This window comes from Saccostrea cucullata, unplaced genomic scaffold, assembly GCF_032062105.1.
Source record: "Saccostrea cucullata isolate Sc308-1 unplaced genomic scaffold, CSIRO_AGI_Scuc_v1 ctg2988, whole genome shotgun sequence".
Lineage (NCBI taxonomy): Eukaryota > Metazoa > Mollusca > Bivalvia > Ostreida > Ostreidae > Saccostrea > Saccostrea cuccullata.
Genome location: NW_026940002.1, coordinates 7,838 through 14,077, shown reverse-complemented (window position 1 = coordinate 14,077; position 6,240 = coordinate 7,838).

The following is a 6,240-nucleotide window of genomic DNA, read 5'->3' as shown; positions in this document are numbered from 1 at the left end:
ATGTATTGATAGTAGCTGATGTAAGGAAAAAACTTAATAAGGATCGTGAGCATAACTACCTCTGGCCATCAAGAGCGAGAAGAGAAATACAGAAAGATAAAATTCAAATAAAAATTCGTCTGAAAAAAATCAATTCTCGCAAAAATCCAATTAATTATCCCAAAACTTTCATCTGGTGACCCAAGGCATTTTATAAAGAATTTTATTACGGATCACTTCGCACTTGCTGTTTAAAAATATCAGTATTTTTCATATCTTTCTGAACTTTATATCGAGTCTGAGCATTAATCTGAAAGATATATGTAAACTTGAACAAATAATAATAATTGGTTTTTTTATTAATAATAAATTTGATGTTAAATAGGTATTAACAAATCTGAACAAACCTATCGTTATTTCTCCAATCAATAACTTTATTACAACTGCTAATTTTTCTGTTTTTCTTTAATTTGTTTTATATTCATTAAATATTAAATAAATATTTCTTATAATTGCCAGTGTTTTTAAAATCGGTTGATGCAATCTTAGAATGTTTGTTTTAATTGCAATTCTTTTTTTATTATAATATTTGCATTAAGTTGACTTGGATTCAACAAATTAAGCATCCAATATATCTTAAATTTTAAGATATGATATCTTAAACTTTCAACTCTCATTTGGCAAGGAAATAATTATAAATTTTAGATTAAAATTTGATCATTTTATTTCATATGGCAAGCTTTTTCTAAAGGAAATCAAAATAGGGTGAAAATTGCCACGACCACCAAGCCCTTTTAAGTAAAATCAGTTCAAAAAAAGAGAGCGTGGGGGATATTATATTTAATATGTACTTACGGCGTTTCCTTATATTACTATGATGCTCTTTCTCTGACATGAAACAATGTACTAAAGATATCCACCTGTAAATTGTCTATGAAGAGATCGTACATCTCCTTTGGTTTGTCGGGTATATACAAACATTTCTCATTTGCACTCCTTTCATAATTCCAGGACCTGCAGTACTCTGATACCACATGTTTGGATGCCATCTTCAGGAAAAACTCCAGATCGCTTTCCTCAACTAAACATTCCGTCACAAAAGCGTACATAACGTCTTGCCTGATTTCCACCGATTTAAACTTATAACAACTTTTCTGTTTGTTGACCACTCCCTTCAGCTCAGCTGGCACCTTAATTTCGTTGCATAATGCCAGATCTTTGAAATACCTTCCTCTGACCGTTTTGCACAAATTTTTATGACTTTGTTCATTGATGTTGAGTGCATACTTATCCAAGAATAAAAGGCAGTAGAGGAGACATCTTGAGTCAGATGAGTACTTGGGGATTGACCTGTAATTGAAGTTTGCAGTTGTCTTTTTATGACAGTATTCTCGAAAATCAGTTAAAAATCTTTATGATAAAGTGATAAAAGCACACCTCTCCAAAAAGGAGATCCGACCTAACCGATACAATATTTTAATTGTTTGATAAAACAGAGACTGTTACAGATAGTTTACTGTATGTCTGCTAGAATTAAAGGGTAAAAAATCGTAAAGTCTGTGATTTTTGTTCTCGAATGCGATCTTTTACCCCCGCTTGAAAAGCGGGAGGGTATATAGTAATCGGTATGTCCGTCCGTCTGTTACAACCGTTCACGGTAGCTCAGTCGGTAGAGCGCTCGCTCCGTGATCGGGAGGTCGTGAGTTCGCATCTCGGCCGCGACCGCCTAGTCGTTAAAATGGGTAGCAACTGTTCCTTCGCAATGCGCTCGGCACTTTGAAGTGAAAGTTGCGGGTCCTTCGGATGAGACCTTAAAAACTGAGGCCATGTTTCAGCGGCAGGCGTTGGCACGATAAAGATCCCTCACTGCTCAATGGCCCTGAGTGCCGAGTAAAGGTCAAAATTTGAAGCCCTTCACCGGCATACGGTGACGTCTCCATATGCGTGAAAAATTCTCGAGATGGACAATATACAATCAATCAATCTGTCTGTTACCCTTGCGTGTATCCATCTCTTACCCGGAACTCCTTTTATACCACTGAATAAGATCTTCATTACATTTTAGCATTGTGCACCTCTAATTTTAATTTTTAATCTGAAACATATTTTGTTTTTACCATAAAAAACATGGACACTGCCATTATATTTATATTGGAGACAGAGGGTATTATTTAGTGAGCTCCTTGCTCACAGTACCTCTAGTTTTATATTATTTCTTGTTAAATTTCTACTTTTGTAAAATCTCATTCCATGTATAAATTAATAGATCCAATACTTGAAGGACATTTATGATATCTTATGAAACTATACACATCCCCTGAATATAAAATATTCAGGACAACAAACCTTAGCTTTAGTTTGTTCCTTTTTTTTCTTTTTAAAACATAAGAATTTTTATCACATGAGAACTCTTCGAAACTACTTGAAAAATAAAAATTTTATTTCTAATTTTTTTTTGAAGATTCTAAGATCTTAAATTGAAAATTATCAGCAAAAACAATTCATGATAAAGAATTCGAACCTTAACATTGCAAATAACATAAAGTCACTCAAAGAAGATGGGCGAACAAGGCGGGCAGAATGCCTATAGCGTCAGATATTAAGAAATCATATCAAATATGTGAATTGATTATCTAAATTAACGTCTAATTATTGAAATTTTAGAAATTATGAGAAAAAATAACTTTTCTGAGAGAAAAAAAATCTCGTAAAAAATTTTCTTTCATAAAATTATTAGATGGTATTCGTTGGATTCGAACCCTAACAATAAAAATCCGACGTATCAATAGCATACGGCTTTGAGACTAACGCGTTAACCACTATGCTACACCGCTCATGATGATTTTTTGGCATTTAAATCATGTTAGTGATATGACCCCCGACTTAATGGACTTGAAGTATTTCCCGGAAATATGCGAATGTTGTGTCATAAAAGTGTACTTTTAAGGTATAGTGGGTCTTCTCTCCATGTTTTTGAAAACCAAAAAATGTGTATTTTATTGCCAACTTTTAGGATCATCTTTCAAAAAAATGGAGAGAAGACCCACCCATATTGAAAAATTTTGTTTAAGTATGAGAAAATGATCGTTTTTTGTTCTTTTTAGTGTGTGTAAGCTTTTTCATAGGCAAATATTTTTAGTCTTTGTGAGATTTTTTTAAATTGTAGAGATTTTACATAAAAGCGACATCAATCAACCAAACTTGTAAGAGATTTATTAGGATCCGACACTCCAAACCACACTTCTAGTAGATATGATTTTTTGCATAGAGCAGATTAATATTTGATTTGAATTATGCAAGTTGTTGTAGAGTGTTTCGGCTATTAAGAAGCCTCATCAGGGGTCACGGACATAAATCATGGTGTTTGTTTTAGGTGAGACCGGATTATCTCGTCACCTGTATTCTTATGTTTGCTGTAAGCTATAATTGGTTGAGAATGAAATAAAGTTTTGCATTCTGGATTTCTAAGAATGGTGTTCCAATACTTCAGAATTCGTTTTTTCAGTCCTTTAATGCAAGGGTTAAATTTAGTAACCAATACTGTAGGGTTAAGTAATGACTGTTCCTTATTGCTTTTGATGATGAGTTTTGATCGGTTTGTTTTGATCGTTTCTTCGATAGTAGGATCAATTTCCGGGGTAGAGTAGCCTCGCTTTGAAATCATTTAGTGTTGCATGTAATATCTCAGGGTCAGTAGTATTTCTTGCATGTCTAATGCACTCTCCTTTAATGAATCCTTTAAAAACAGCTGGGCTGTGAGCACTCTGTCTGTGTAAATATTGAAAGTTATTTGTTGGTTTGATAAACGACTTGATATCAAGTTTGTTAAGGGTTTGAAATTTCGGTCCCTTGTAAACTGTAGTATCAAGAAAGTTCACAGCAGATGGAGAAATTTCAAATGTAAATCTTAGATGCTTGTGGCAGTGATTGCCAATATTGAAGAATTCTTCTATCTCTGGTTGTGTTCCACTGAATATTATGAAACCGTCATCACGGTATCTGCCGTGGAAGACGATATTACTGGCATGGCGAAATTGTGCCATTATATGCTTTGTAATTTGATACATTCTGATGTCACAAATCTCTGGACTGAGGATTGCCCCCATACTTGCTCCTATTATTTGTTTGTAATATTTTCCATCAAATTCAAAGTAATTGTTTTCCAAGACGCATTTCAGTAAGAAGTTTAGATCCTTCAAAGTTAGGATATGGAATGTCTAATTGCATTTTATTGGCCTGTGTGTAATCCTCATTTACTGATGAGAGAAGTTGGTTACAAATTCTGAAATATTGGAACACCATTCTTAGAAATCCAGAATGCAAAACTTTATTTCATTCTCTACCAATTATAGCTTACAGCAAACACAAGAATATAGGTGAAGAGATAATCCGGTCTCACCTAAAACAAACACCATGATTTATGTCCGTGACCCCTGATGAGGCTTCTTAATAGCCGAAACACTCTACAACAACTTGCATAATTCAAATCAAATATTAATCTGCTCTATGCGAAAACATATCTATTAAAAGTGTTGTTTGGAGTGTCGGGTCCTAATAAATCTCTTACAAGTTTGGTTGATTGATGTCGCTAACTTTCACATTCTCACGTTTCGGAATGGAAGCTCAACAGTCGAGCAGTCCTACCTCAGAGGACCGAGAGGAGACACATATTCCTCGGATGTTCATGGCCGTTGCCTCATGCTAACGAAAGATTACTGTGACCCTGAACAGAAAGTTCATATTGACTGCTTTATGAGAAGAGCCGAAGTGATGAGGACTTGGCTGCGGAAGTTCCCAAATACTTATTTCGGAGTGACAGCTGCTGTCCAAGCCTTTCAAAGGAAGAAACGAGACCTTTCAGTTAAAACTGAAAGGCGGCTTTCAGTGACTTTTCAGTTGCCATTCAGCCACTGAATGGCAGGTAAACAAAATGATGATGTTAGACGATGTCGTGAACAATATAATGGGTGTTGTCTATATATGGATATTTAGAGTAAATTGTAATATTTTGAAACAATTAAGATATCATAAAAACACTGTGAAAATGTTATACATGTATATGGAAATGATGTAGTGTTAAATGACATTGCAAAATTTTCCTTTTTAGCTTTTAAAGAGAGGGAAAGGTTCATTGAAAATTTAATACATAATAATTTATAAGCATAGTTTATATGTATCCATATTGAATATTTAAAGCCTGATCTGAAATTGTAAATTTAACATTGTAAAATATGACTGTACTTCGGGCCGGTAGCATGCAATACTTAATTCATCAAAATATCTTGAAATCTTCTGTCCTTAACGGCATACTCATGATGGTGATTTTCTTAATATTTAGTGATTATGCGAGTGCCAAATAGTGATTTTGTTGACCCCAAAGAAAATTCACCCCCTAGAAAACAGACTATGCAATGAAATTTAGAGCGAGAAGAAGCTAAGGAAAGGAGAAAGTCTGTGAAAAATTCTGTCATTCAACAGTATGCAAAGATGTTTTCTCGCGACAATCCCGTGAAATGACACCTGGTTCCACCTCTGATGTTTCGGAGGTCCGTGTTTGCTCTGCTCTTATTTTGTATTGTTTTATGGACATTGAGATTGAATACTGCTCGTTATTGTTGTCTGGCGTCAGACAGTACTAGATTTAACCAGGGCTTATTTATGCAGTCGTTCCATGAAATTCTTTAGATAGTTCGATGGTGGAAATTTCGATACATGCATAATCTCCAAAGACGCATGTTGTTCGTCCCAGGAGGAAATGAGCTTTTATTTACATAATTGAATGGTCTTGTCTTTAGTATAACTGTGCTTTCATCTTTGAACATGTCCGCTTCAGTTCTCTTTAAAAAATGCCTTATCATATAAATCTCAGTTTTGTGTTGTGTATCAAAGATTAAGTCATTTTACATTTTATGGTTAAATAATTGCTTATTTTCAGTAAAATTATACCTTGACATTGAATTACTAGTACCTAAACATCAGGCACGTGGTCAAATTAAATATTTAGTTGCCATGCTCCATGTATTGTAAAAACTGATAATACAGTGCCTGAGGAAAATGCAGTGAAAACAGAAAAAAATGTCTTATTCAAGTACGCTTTTAATTCTTTATTGTGTAAAAAGATTTGTATGTTGCTGAAGTCTTATACTTCACTCCTATCCAACGATTATAATTTGGACGATATTACATTGTAAATTAGTTTGCATCTTCTTGTTTCTTTTCCTAGATGCGTCAGTTCAGAATTTCATCAATCAATAACGTAAC